The sequence below is a fragment of the Tursiops truncatus genome, chromosome 8 (assembly GCF_011762595.2).
Source record: "Tursiops truncatus isolate mTurTru1 chromosome 8, mTurTru1.mat.Y, whole genome shotgun sequence".
Lineage (NCBI taxonomy): Eukaryota > Metazoa > Chordata > Mammalia > Artiodactyla > Delphinidae > Tursiops > Tursiops truncatus.
Genome location: NC_047041.1, coordinates 83531070 through 83546024, shown reverse-complemented (window position 1 = coordinate 83546024; position 14955 = coordinate 83531070). Strand labels below are relative to the sequence as shown.

Here is a 14955-nt window from a genome sequence, read left to right as displayed (position 1 = left end):
AAAGGTACTCCTAGAGTTCTCTATGTCATTGGCCAAAAAAACATTAGAACCACCTGATAGAAGCAGACATACCAAGAGCGGAAGTCAGAAGACCTGGGTCCGCACGCACCCTCTAGCCACCCGCGGCTGTGTGTGCACCTGCGGATTGCTGTGGCAGGAGTGAGGGCAACAAGCACACTCTAACTGCCCCACTGGCTGGCTGGGAGGAACAGAGGAAATCAAGGAGGTGGAAGGAAGGGCTCCCCAAGCAGAAAAGCACCAAACAAATGCTTAAAAAAAAAAAAATCACTAAACAAGTGAGCGGTCATTACAGGCTCTAAGTCCCTGTGTTTTCTGTTTATTTGTTTCACAAAAGAGGACGCTATGGTCCAGAGTGGAGACATCATTGCCAGAAGCCACATAACCCATCAGGGACAGAAGCAGGTCCAGATGCGAGGTTTCCTCACTCCCATTGCAGCGTCTTCTTCCCAACTGCTTCTCCCAAACCAGTTCTAGCCTTCACTCCACCCCCGTTGTATCCGCCGCCAGAAAACCCAACAGCTAAAGCTGAAGCTTTCATGTATTTGAGCCCTTAGAATATGAAATACACTCTTGAGTCACAAAAGCCTAACCGTGATGATGTTCTGAAATATTGTTTTCGGTTTCATTTTTTAAGATGGAAAAAGCAAGGACAAACGATGTCTTTTACTCTGAATTAATACAGAAAAAATTAACTTTCCTTTCTGATTCTTTGTTTTCTTGTTTTAAAAATTTCCCATTCTTGGGATTTACAGACACCCAAGGAATTAGCCGTAAGTCATTTTTAGAACACATCAGGATATAAGCCAATACTACGGCAGTCGACGGCCTTGTTCATTTAATTTTGCAAGTGAGAACCAACCCCTTCTCCTGGGCAAGCCATCTTCATAAGCCAGGCTCAGCCTCTTTGTCTCCTTGTCGCCAAATCAGAATCACTACAGCCCTCACCTGCAGGACCCAAAGCTTCCTCCTGCCTCTGTCAGCAAAAATGCACCTTTCACAGGAAAAGTGCCAAATGTATATACAGCTATAGGACAAAAAAGTCTACACAGCCTTTCATTAAAATATCTGCACTCCCTGGGAGCTGCCTCATGGTTTGCAATGAAAATTGTGTTTCTGTTACCAAACTCAGCCTAAGCAAGTATCCATGCTCCCTTGATTGCAATTTTATATGGAAGGCTGATACTACTGTCATGCCTCAGTCCTTCTTGTTCACGATGCTTATCTCCTAGATAGACTCAGCTTCACACTTGTCATGCAGTCTTGTCTGGTTATGTATATAGGCGGTACTTACACGAGTGAATATAACATCCATCTAATGTAGTTTGTGCATTTTGGCATTTTCCGTGAACACTTTAGAATCCATTTTTATTACTGGCATGTCAGATGGAATCTATGTAGAATTTCTTCTTTTGGACTCTCATGGAAATAGAGTCAACCATGGGTTCAACTCATGGATTCAAGAGTCATACCAAATTAAACTGTTTTCAAGTAAGTACCCTTCTAAGTCAAAAAGGATGTGACAGGCAAAGCAGTTTTTGCTTTCAGAAATAGTTTTTACAAACTCTTTCATAAAAATCTTACAAACAGGAAGGGGAAGTGGGTGTTGGATGATTAATACAAGGGGGATTGTAATTGACTGAATGGGCACAGCCAAAGGAGGCTGAAGTAAAGAAATAGTCTCTAGTGGACTTGCCTCTGCTAAACCTTGTTGTTTCTAGACTAGAATCCAGTGTTTCCCAAGCTATCCCTTACAAAACACAGTGTCCCAAGATGCCTCATGAGGAAAAGTTTCAACAAGCTAACAATTTTGAGAAGTGTTGTACACTACACTCACACCTAACAGTCACTAATGTTATTCACCATATATTTCTGGTTCTCCACCTTCAGAGCATATAATAGGACTGCACCTTCTGGATACCTCTATGGTTGGGTGGGGCCATGTGACTAGTTCTGGTCAATGAGTTGTGAGCAGAAGTGACAAGTGTCACTTCTGGTCTAGAACATTCATAATCAATGCTGGAGCAAGACTCTCCAGAACTTGCTTCCTCTGAAGACATAAAAAAACAAAAACCCTAGCAATATTATATCTCAGTAAGCTGTTATGAAGAAGGATGAGGAGGAACCTAGTAATCTTCAAAATGTTTGTAGGTTGGTCCACCAGCCTGAGTCCCTTAGGGACTGAAATAAGCAAAAGCCCTCTGCTGTAAAAGTGTGTCCAGGTAGCATGAGGAAAAAATAAGCTTTTGCTCTTTTAAATCACTGCAATTTGGGGGTTGTTTGCTACTGAAGCATAACCTAACTTACCCTAACCTATTCAGAAATTGGTATCAGAGTGGATTTGGAACTTAAATGGGCATACTCCCATGTATATCAACATTTAAATAAAGGCTGAGAAGTCCCATAATCAAGAAAACATAGTGCCTGGGATGCAGTAAAAACTCCATGAATTGATGTTGGATGGTTTAATTAAACTTTGGCCAAAATTGATCAAGTATATTTAACTTCTGAAATATGTTTAGGATATTTCTCAAACATATTTGACCTCAGAACTTGGTGACAAAATAACCCCACCGATATACATAAAGCTAAGGAAGAAAGCATGTTCACTGAATTAGCAAATGATAGCAAATTCAAAAGAATAATTGATATGAAGAATTCCAGAGAAACACGCTTCAAAGACATGTCAACTGACTGAAATTATTGTTGAAGGAAGACATAAATTAGGATTAAGTATAAAGGCTTACCCTTAATCCACATATTACCCAGACAAGAACAGAATGGGGGAGCTTCCCTTTAAGGATAGCTTACGTTAACTATAGGTAGGTTTGACTGGAGCTCATTATAAGCTACAATAGGAATGTAGGCTAGCAAGGAAAGTATAAATTCTTAGGCTGCATTAAATTTTTTTCACTCCTAAAATAAAAAACTATTGCATACTTAGGAAATAATATTTATAACATCTGTATGTAAGAATAAATACATAAAGAATAAATAACAAAAAACATACATGGTCTCTGGCTTCATGGACCTCACAGTTTTATGGGAGATGTGGACTTAAATCAGACATTCTCACAAATGTGAAAATGATACATGTTACAGATGAAAGATGCATCGTCCTTAAGAGCATACAATAAGAGGATGTGACCTGACCAGGGAGGTCAGAAAGCACATCACTGAGAAAGTTACTATCAAGTTGAGAGCCAAAGAATAAGGAGAAATTAATCAAGCCAAGAGGGTAGGGGAAAACATTCCATGCAGAGAGGAGAGCATATGCAAAGGCCCTGTGGCAGGAAGAAGCATAAGTAGTACAAAGAACTAAAAAAGTAACCATAGCAAGATCAAGTAGAACATGAGTGGCCATGACATAAGGCTGAAGAGGTAGTTGATGACTGGACCATTGGAGTGTCACAGATTTTAGTTCAAAGAGGAGTGGGAGGGAATGGAGTTGAGGGTGGGTGATGTACAGGAGCAAATCTGTGTTTCAGAACAATCATTCTGGCTACAGAGTGAAGAACAGACTGTAATGGGCAAGAGTGGACAACAGAAGACTAGTAAGGAAACACCTGCTGTGGTCCAGGTATGTGATGACAGGAAGTTGTAAAGAGGAGCTGAGCCGTGGGTGGGAGATTGAAATGGATAATCCTTCTCGGTCCCTTTCAGTTCTCAGAGTTCAAGATAATATATTCCTTTAAATATGTGTGTGTTTATAATGTTCATTGCGACTCTATTTACAATAGCCAGGACATGGAAGCCACCTAAGTGTCCACTGACAGATGAATGGATAAAGAAGATGTGGCACATATATACAATGGAATATTACTCAGCCCTAAAAAGAAACGAAAATGAGCTATTTTCAGTGAGGTGGACGGACCTAGAGTCTGTCATACGGAGTGAAGTAAGTCAGAAAGAGAAAAACAAATACCATATGCTAACACATATACATGGAATCTAAAAAAAAAAAAAAAAAAAGGTTCTAAAGAACCTAGGACAGGAATAAAGACCCAGACGTAGAGAATGGACTTGAGGACATGGGGAGGGAAGGGTAAGCAGGGACGAAGTGAGAGACTGGCACGGACATACATACACTACCAAATGTAAAATAGATAGCTAGTGGGCAGCAGCCACATAGCACAGGGAGATCAGCTTGGTGCTTTGCATCCACCTAAAGGGGTGGGATAGGGAGGGTGGGAGGGAGACACAAGAGGGAGGAGGTATGGGGATATATGTATACATGTAACTGATTCACTTTGTTATACAGCAGCAACTAACACAACATTGTAAAGCAATTATACTCCAATAAAGATGTTAAAAAAAAAAAGATTCACTAATGGGAGGCAAAAAGGAAAACGTGGGCAACATGTGATCCCTCACACTTTTGTGGAAAATATGGAAATATAGTACGGTCATGCCCTGCATGTCTATGAAGTATTGGTGTTTGATAAAAACTTGAATTAAAAATCAAAAAAAAATGTGTGTGTTTGTGTATGTGGTGGGTTTTTCTTTTTTTTTAATGACTGCAAATTCTCCAATATGCCTCTCGTTGAGAGGTGGGCGTCTAGGTCCCCATCCTTCGGGTGGACTTGAGACTGTTAAATCAATTAGTGTGGCAGAAATAATGCCATGTGACTTCTGAGGCTACCATCATAAAAAGCAGTTTTTGCTTGGTTTTTGGAATGCTCCTCCATACCCCTCCCTCATTGTTCCTCCTGGAACCCAGACACTGCTCTGTGAGCAGCCCAAGCCATGTGGAGAGATCACGTGCAAGTACTCCAGTCAATAGTCCCAGATGAGCCAAGTTTCCCAGGCATCCCAGCCCAGGCACAAACAGGTGAATGAAAAAGCCTCCAGATAATTCTAGCCCCCAACCACCTGAATCACTGTGGTTGTCTGAGTCTTCCCTATGGAGCCCCCAGACATCAAGAAGCAGAGACAAGCCATCCCCTCTGTGCTCTGTCTAAATTCCTGAAACCATGAGCACAGCAAAATGGTTGTTGTTTTACAACACTTAGCTAGGGGTGGTATGTTGTGCAGAAATAATAACTGAAACAGTACAGGGTTGTGTCCCTCACTTCTGGGAGTGAGTCTCTATACCCTTGATTAGATTCTCAAAAGGATTCAGAAGCCAAAAAGACAGTTAAGAAGCCTTCATTTCAATGAAAAATACTTCTGCTTTACACATAAGACTTTAGAACTTTGTCTCTGCTAATAAAAATATTTCTGTACTGGACTTCCCTGGTGGCACAGTGGTTAAGAAGCCACTTGCCAATGCGGGAGACACAGGTTCGAGCCCTGGTCCCGGAAGTTCCCACATGCCGCGGAGCAACTAACCCATGTGCCACAACTACTGAGCTTGCGCACCACAACTACTGAAGCCCGCGCACCTAGAGCCCATGCTCCCCAATGAGAGAAGTCACCGCAATGGGAAGCCCGCGCACCGCAACGAAGAGTAGCCCCCGCTTGCCACAACTAGAGAAAGCCCGCACGCAGCAACGAAGACCCAAGCAGCCAAAAATAAATAAATAATAAAAATTTTAAGTATTTTTGTATTAATTAAAGATGCATCACAGAAAGAAGAAGGGAAGAAAAATTTTGAGGAGAAATGAAAGGTAGATGGTATAGATTAAGAAGGGAAAGTAAATTACAAGAAGTAGGACAAAACCAAATTACAGAGGGCTTAAAACACACTCGAAGGAAGTGAAGTAGAAGCTTGGTAGAGGTGGTATGTTGGACAGACTAAGGCAGCCCCATGATCCCTGTCTCTTGGTGGTCATGCCTTTGTGTGACCGCCCTCCTGGAGTAAGAGCAGAACCTGTGACATGTTTCTAACCAAGAGACTATGGCAAAGGTGACAGACTGTCACCCTCATGATCTTATCTTATATAAGGCTCTACCTTGCTAGCAGACTCGCTCTTCTTGATGGCTTGATGAATTAAGAGGCCATATTGAGAAAGCCCGTGTGGCAAAGAGCTGTCGGTGGCCTCTAGAACTGCACGTGGTCTCTAAGGACTACAAGTGGCGGCTCAGAGCTGAGGGTGGCCTCCGGCTGACAGTCAGCAAAAAGCCAGGGCCTTCAATCTGGCGGCCACAAGGGAATGAATTCTGCCAACAACCTGGGTGAACTTGGAAGTGGATTCTTCCCCAGCCAAGCCTCTGGATGAGAACACAGCCCAGCTGACACCATGACGGCAGCTTTATTAGACCCTATACGAAGGACCCAGACAAGCTATCCTCAACCTCTTGACCCATGGAAACTGTGAGATCATAAATGTGTGCTGTTTTAAGCTGTACAGTTTGTGGCAGTTGACTACACAACAGTTGAAAGCTGATATAAGTAGGCAGTAACACGCTGTGGAAGGGTATATGGTGCCGAGGGAATGAAGGAGGCAGAGACGGAGCACGAGGTACCGTGGCTGAAGTGCAGCATGAAGGATGGCGAGAAGGTGTACTCAAGTCAGCAGAAAAGGAGCACAAATTAATATGTTTGTTTGGACTATCACAGAGAACAGCTGTGAAGTAAAAGTTCTAACACAGTACCTGGGACTCGGAGGAAGTTATTTGAAGAGAACACAGGGCTGTGCAAGAGCAGAAACAAAACCACAGCAGCAAAAAGCGCCAGACACGTTGGAATGTTGCCATGAAACAGGGTGTATGTACTCTTCTGTTTAAATCCCATTTTTCAGGGGGAAAAAAAGCCACACCATTCTAATCAAATTACTGAATTCTTATTTTTCTCAATGAACTCCCGCTGACTCTCCAATCTCCACTCCCCCATAACTTTCTTCTATTTAGAATAAATGGATTATTCTTTGCTGAAAATATGGTAACAGTCTTCAAAACATGTACAGAAAGCAAAGATAAGTCCCACACATTACAGAGGGAGATGAAAGACAGTGGTGTTTTTCCGCACAAGCCCCAGGCTGTCTACCCTTTCTGAACATTTACAAACATCATCTATTCCACGGACAAGCCAACAATTACCTTCTGTTTGGACAGTGTTTCCCACAAAGGGACTGGTAATCTAAAGAACTGTAAAGGGAAGTCGTTTAGATGGTAGAGATTTAAGGAGGCTCTGGATGAAGAAAGACAAGGAGCAAAGATCAACTTATGTTGCAAATGAGTGAAAGCAAAGCAAGATGAAGACGCTCAAAATAATGAAAAGAAAAGTTAACTTGAGTCAGCTCTTCCCTTCTTCAGGCAACAAGGATGGGTGGTCACACAAATGCTGCTCAGCAGACAACCGACACACACGCATTTTAAACCAAGCTTATCTGAGTCAGGTTTAAATAAAACCATAACTCTCAGAGCTTCAGGAAAGTGATAAGTCACTCCTGTCCAAACATCAGACTTAATAATAAAGTGCACAAGCTTGCACGCACAGGTTAAGCATCAAGTGCTTCTGTTGCTCAGCAAGTTTGCAGAGTCCCAGGGCAGCTAAACTTAGCCTTCAACGAAAAGAGTCCAGAAACAGATCATTAACATAATGAAACATCAAAAGTTAAGAAAGTGCTTGGCCAGGTTTGGAGGCAGAGTCTGTCACTGACTAATGTCAAAATGGTGAGAACTACCTCCCTAGTCTCCCCAGACCTCAGAGATCCACGTGGGAACACGGAGATGCGTAATGATGGATTGTTCAGGCCTCTGTCTTCCTGAGGCCCCTGGCGCTGCTCCTCGTTTATCATCCTCAGTACCTGTACATAAGACGCAGAGCTGGGCTGCGATGCTGCTGCCTGCACCGGGCACACTTTAACCTCACAGAAGCCCCCAGGTACAGCAGACTCCTCTGCTGATGCAGCTTCTCACCTGAGCCTCTTTCCTCAGTCCCCAGGGCTGTGTCAGTCCCCTGGCCATGGCTGTTTTCAGAGACCCTCTTTTCCAAAGCCCTCAGAGTCTGCAACTTAAGGAGCATTCTCATTCAGGTTCACAGGGCCTCTATGCTGCCCTCCCTGGGGTGCTTGCTGGTTTCCTCAAAACCATTCTTGTAACCCCGCCACAGTCCTTTCCCAATCAGCGCTGCTCCTTTCTTTGACTGCTGGCGACATGGAGGGGAAGACAGCCTTCCACAGCCGGCCTAATGCCTGATGAGGCATGGCTGCGTTTTCAACCAAGGTCGAGAAACCATCCACTTTGTCCCGCTCCCCGCTCACCAGCAGGTTTGCTCCCTGCAGCACTTAAAGGAAAGCAAACCTGATCCCCAACAACGCTTAAATGTAGGAAACTAAGGCAACCAATTAATAAATATCCCAAACTCTTCTTCCTTGTATGTCAGAGAAAAATAGCTGAGGCTTTCTACCAGGTCCCATAGTCAGACTGCCTGGATTCAAATCCCACTCACTCCTCTATTTGCTGTGTGATCTTGGACGAGTTACTTAACCTCTCTGTGCCTCAGTTTCCTCAGGAGACAATTACAGTCCCTACTTCATGGTACCCACAGTACCACGAAATTGTTTTAAGGATTAAAATGAGGTGATACATGTCAAGTCCTTAGAACACTGCCTGGTACTAGTGCTCCTATACTGCTAGCTAGTATTGTTACTGTTATTTTATTACCTGTTGAGCCCAGAGTAGACATGGAAGTACTCAGAAGCCTCCTCAGAGGATCTGGATACCAGTCAGAACTTAAAAATGCCTGCAGATCATGCACTGCCACAATCCCACACATCTGTGGAACCCGTTCCAGTTTGCACAGTATTGTCATACCCTCAACCCACCTTGTTCCTTACAGTTCCTGTGAGGTAGAAGATAAAGGTTATTATCCCCATTTTACAGGTGAAGAAACCAGGGTTCAGGGAGGTCAAGTGCTGGCTTGGCCAAGGTCACTCTGAGAGTTACCCTATAGCCAAGTATGACTCAACCCCTTTGACCTCAGATCCAAGGCTCTCTGTTCCACATGAGGAGTAGGTCTTGCTCCATCTCCAGGTCTGGGGTGGGCTCCATCCTCCAGCCCACATGGTAGCTGCCCTCCTCTCCTGAGTTTGATGATGAGTCTCTCTCCTTGGTGCTGCTTTGGTAAACATTACTGGAACACAGCTCTAAATCACCAAGACCTGTCAGGCTTCGATTCCCAGAAGGTCAGAAGAGATGGATTAAGCATCACTGCTATGCTGAAGCATCCACCCCACACCCCAGACCCCACAGTCCTGAAGTTTGGCGCCTGGGATGTTTTTGCCTAAGATGATTTCTCCTGGGGCTTTTTAAAATGAAATGCACCAGTTAATAGAATCAAATTGCCATTCCTTGAAGTGATGCCAGCAAACAGGTTCTGTTTACTGCTTCGACAGAAGCATTTTAACTTTCAAAGCTCCTTCACAGCTGTTTTCTTTTTAACATATTACAATTTTTAAACTTTATTTATTTATTTTATATTTATTTTTGGCCGTGTTGGGTCTTCGTTTCTGTGCGAGGGCTTTCTCCAGTTGCGGCGAGCGGGAGCCACTCTTCATCGCGGTGTGCAGGCCTCTCACTGTCGCGGCTTCTCTTGTTGCAGAGTACGTGCTCCAGACGCGCAGGCTCAGTAGTTGTGGCTCACAGGCCTAGCCGCTCCGTGGCATGTGGGATCTTCCCAGACCGGGGCACGAACCCGTGTCCCCTGCACTGGCAGGCGGATTCCTAACCCCTGCACCACCAGGGAAGCCCCTGTTTTCTTCTTTAAAAAAAGTTTATTGCTTTCAAATCCTTTGTGAAACAGGTTTAAAAATAAAATTGATCTTCCCCCTTTATAACAGTAATAAATTTCATTTTCAGTTTTTTAAAACCTTGGCATATGTGATCATTACAGAAAATTCAGAAAAGATGGAAAAGTAGAAAGAAAAGAAAAATAACCCCGTGCTGCCCTCGGCCCCCTCCATGTGCATGTCCAGCTACACCAAGAAAACTAGGATTCATACTGTGGCGACTTGTACTTCCGGACTTCATTCTTGGGAAAGTTTGGGTTAGCTTGATTTTCAGACTGGTGATCACACTGCACATACAAATTTGCACCTACTTCTTGTCTTTTAACATTATATTAAGGCATTTTTCCATATTGGATAAGGCTGTATATTATTTCCACTAAGATGTGGTATCGTAATTTGTTTAACCATCCCCTAACTGTTAGGATACAGGTTGCTTATAAATTTTCAGTATTATAAATAATGGCCTCATCTCCTTCCAATTCTGTCATCAAAATCCATATGTGGCAGATGGGACAGATACAATGACCTCCTCTTATGGACTAGGACACCATACACTCCGAAGATCATCTGCATCAAGAGAAATAAACCAATAGGACTTGGAGTTTCTCTCCTCCCCCTATGCCCTGGCATCCTTCTGATCTTTCGGACAGGGTCATTTATAAATTTAAAACTTCATGATGGCCTAACTCAATGACAGAAGACAATTAACCACCAGTAACTGACCTTCACAACTAGGGCAATCCTATTGGCAAACCTTTCCAAATTGCGTATTAATTTTTACTATTTCATTCTGATGGCCTTAAGGGGAGTTGAGACCATTTAAATCCATTAAGCAAGATACTGGAGATCTAAGAAATTCTGGACCTAGAGAAAAGCAGTAACAGGAGCTTAGAGAGTTGAGCAAAAAGACAACATATTACTAGTCTTCCCCCACGTTGAAAGGTTTAAATGTAAACCACTCCTAAGTGATAGTCCCATAATTAAGATGGCACTGTTCCCACAACTCTTTATTTTTAGCTCTATTAGAGTACTTCCCTTCTGCTTAGTATTACAGCCAGTTATCTCCCTTATTTGCTCAATCACTTAACATTTATTCCACAAATACATATTGAATGCTTTATCTGATTGTCGCTGTTTTACAAAGATTGATAAACTGTAGGGCTTCCCTCGTGGCGCAGTGGATAAGAATCTGCCTGCCAATGCAGGGGACACAGGTTCGATCCCTGGTCTGGGCAGATCCCACATGCCATGGAGCAACTAAGCCCGTGCACCACAACTACTGATTCTGCGCTCTAGAGCCCGTGAGCCACAACTACTGAAGCCCGTGCTCCATCTGCAACAAGTGAAGCCACCACAATGAGAAGCCCGCGCACGGCAATGAAGAGTAGCCCCCGCTCACCACAACTAGAGAAAGCCCGCGTGCAGCAACAAATACCCAACGCAGCCAAAAATAATAATAAAATTTTTAAAAATTAAAAAAAAACAACTGTGATCTCACTGGGAAGGTGGGCAAAGGCCACGGTTTAGGGTGTGGGACCTGGGGACAGAGCAGCTGATGGCCTTGTTCCAGCTGTGTAAATTTAGGCAAGTTAGTATCTCTCTATGCCTGTTTCCTCCTTTCTAAGATGAGGATGGTAGGAATTGCTGTCTCACAGGCTGTTTTGAGGCATAAATGCATTAATCCATGTAGGGTATTTGAAACATAACCTGGTATGTGGTTAGCAGTCAAAGTGTTACTTGGGGCTTCCCTGGTGGCGCAGTGGTTGAGAGTCCGCCTGCTGATGCAGGGGACACGGGTTCGTGCCCCGGTCTGGGAAGATCCCACATGCCACAGAGCGGCTGGGCCCGTGAGCCATGGCTGCTGAGCCCGCGCATCCGGAGCCTGTGCTCGGCAACGGAAGAGGCCACAACAGTGAGAGGCCCGCGTACCGCAAAAAAAAAAAAAAAAAAAAAAGTTACTTGTTTTACATTTGGTAGTGTATATATGTCCATGCCACTCTCTCACTTCATCCCAGCTTACCCTTCGCCCTCCCTGTGTCCTCAAGTCCATTCTCTATGTCTGCGTCTTTATTCCTGTCCTGCCCCTTGTTATAAAGCAGATACTAACACACCATTGTAAAGCAATTATACTCCAATAAAGATGTTTAAAAAAATGTTATGATTATCATCAAGGGGCACAAAATCCCACTGAGCGGTTTCAGAGGCATATCTTTTTTCTAAACTTTGATGAAAATAAATTCTTATACTCCCACTTTTGAGGGTAAACTTCTTCTATCTTCTCAGGAATAGTTCTCTCTCCTTACAATGAATCCCTTTTCCCCAGCCGTAATTCTCCAATAAGTACCTGAATAATCCGTCTGGCTTTCTTAGGCATTAGTAAGAGCTCACAGAGCTTCTGCATTAGATTTCTCCCCTGAAGACTGCTTATTTCCACAGTCAAGAATGTGGTTTTGAAGATGATTTATTCAGCATAGTTGCCAAGTGAACACTTTCCCAATAAGATTCTTTACAAATCTAACTACAACTATCGCTGAGACTCTGAGAGAAGAAAACAGAGACAGAACAAGAGCTTCTCACATATGTATCTCAAATTTTAAACTTAATGTATTTATTAATATTTATTTACTTATTACATGAGAAAATTTTTGATAACCAAAATTAAACCAGATATGAAAATCCTAAACAAATTAATATACAAAAAGAAGAGCCGCTACTAAAAAAGGCACCAGAATGAGATATATTCAGCTGAGAGCTATCTAACTTAAAAAAAAATAGGTAATTCTAATGTTCTTAAACTAATTCAGGCCTTTGAAATATGTGAAAATGTCCCCAATTTGTTTTATGAAACCAGTACTGCTTTAACACCCAAATCCAGTATGGATATATTAAACAAATAAGCAATGATCAAAATATGTAAGTGAATACAAGGCAGCCAAGCAAAAATGTTGTGTATGTAGGGGGTGGGAAAAGACAGCAGTGAAAAACAGAAATCTATGTACACTCCAAGATACATTTGTGCAGTTATATAAAAATTATGTATGTGTATATAATAATAAATTATGCAATGCATAAATTATCAATTAATAAATAATAAAAATTTTATAAGGTTTGTGACAGTCAACACAAACACACACACAAGTGCATGCACAAAACATCCATACACACAAAAGGGGAATGTAAAACTTTCCACTGCTTTTAAAGACCAAATAGTATGACCCTAGGCCCAACTCTGGACTCAATGTGTGCAACCTCAACTCTGTACCATTTGCATTGCTGTTCATGATAGGCAGAGTCCTTCTCATTCATCTTGTATCTCACACGATTTTTTTTTAGATTGATAAGAAAATAATCCCATGGACATCCAGACAACCTGACATTCTTAAACCTGAGAAAAAGGAAAGACAACCAGGTCCCAACATCTGTTCCAATAAATCCTGGTCCCATGCAATGATTTGAGGGAAAAGAAGTTCTATATTCAAGACAGTTCAGGAAATTTCTTGTGGGAGATTCACAGTGCAAACAAATACACTAAAGACTCTGAAAAGTGTACGATAAACAAAAGATCTATTTCATCTAGAAAATACTCAAGCTGGTTGACTGTGGGACTTTTTCTTCTTTTTTTTTTTTTGCTTGATACCACTTAATATCCCAACTGAAGAACACTTTGGAATTCTAGCTTAGATCACTGCAGAATTTAAAGTTGTTGCCCTCGAGCAATTTCAGACACACAGAAAAACTAAAGAAGCACTGATGGGTGGACTGAATCCATTAAAGAATCAGAAAACATACCCTTGGTCATTACATAGCTGACAAATTCTGCTTCTGTTTGCTTGTTTCCCGGTATACCTTATCAGACTTATTCATGAACTCTTCTAACGATGCACATCACTGAGATAACACAAGGTTAACCACTAGGAAACCTGTAAAGCACTGTCACTAACGTAAGGACCACCATTATTATACTGATTGGCTCTAATGCCTTCTTGGGGCATTAAGTTAATTTAATTTAGGTAAAATAATAATATCAATAACTTGACTGTTTTCCCCCCTGACTGGAGACCTAAAAAAAAAAGTGCTCTACCGGAAAAGGTTGTGTGGTGCTTCATGGATACTGATGATTTTCTCACAATTAGACACTAAAAACCTGCAAGTATCTATGTGGAGACCAAAGAAGCAGAATAAGTAGCCAATATTAATACAAATAGTATTACTGACTCTTAATTCATATTCACTGGTGACTGATGTAGGCATATGTTTTACTACAGAAGTCTAACTTCATTAATATGAATATCACTATCTCAGGATTTATTAAGTCAGATTCTTGTAGGAAGAAATTATTGACCAACTATATTAGGATTGAATAATGATCAAACCGATTACCTCTAAGATAAAAAAGAAAATATTTATTCTAAGTAAATAATTTTCAAACCCTTTAGAAGCACCAAAATTCAATAAGATAGCCAATATGTTCATAGCAATTTCCATTTATAGTTTATATTATTTTTTATTAATTTTTATTGGAGTATAGTTGTTTTACAACGTTGTGTTAGTTCATTTATAGTTTATTTGCCTTTAGTGTTTACACATGTGGTCCTATCAAGATAGCATTTACTTTTTAAGAATTCTATAATTTAGACATTCCTGAGACTACATTTTCCCTCATTTGGTATAAAATAGTAAGATCTATCTATATTAAGTTTATTCCATTCAACAGAATTTCCATTTCTCTCTCCCAATACTTTGGCTTACCTAGTATTAACCAGAATCATTAGACATGATTTTTCAGTATTGGCAATGGATTTTCCTTTATCTTTCCAGTCTCCTCCAGGCCAATCTGCAACTAGCAACAGAGTCTGGCCAGAACTAGGGTTGCCCACAAGAGGCAACCAGAATGCTGGTACTCTCTGCACCTGGCCTATCCAACACGGTTCCCACTCTGGTCCAGAAGAAGCCTAGGAATGACTGACTACACACCGTTTGGTGAGAGGAGGGGGGAGATGCTGTGTGTTCCTGCCGAACTGCCACCTAGTATCAATACAAAGCTTCTTGACGTTAAAAACATACACTATTATCCGCAAAATAAATAACATACAATTCCCTCTTCTACCCTGAATTGTTAACACTATTATTTTCACAGTAAATAACTGTTAGAACCATTACCAGTGAAATAGTAGCATGTTTTGTTCACTCTTTACAAATACCAAGAGAAATTAAATGTTTCTTGTGGCACACTGGTTGGGTTGTTAATTACATGTAAGTGATC

The 14955-nt window shown here is 41.7% G+C and overlaps 1 protein-coding gene across 1 annotated transcript in view; it reads right to left on the bottom strand.

Annotated features, from left to right (window-relative positions):
• Window positions 1-14955, bottom strand: part of KIAA1549L (KIAA1549 like) — a 284536-nt gene that overhangs the window by 136640 nt on the left and 132941 nt on the right. The window lies entirely within an intron of this gene.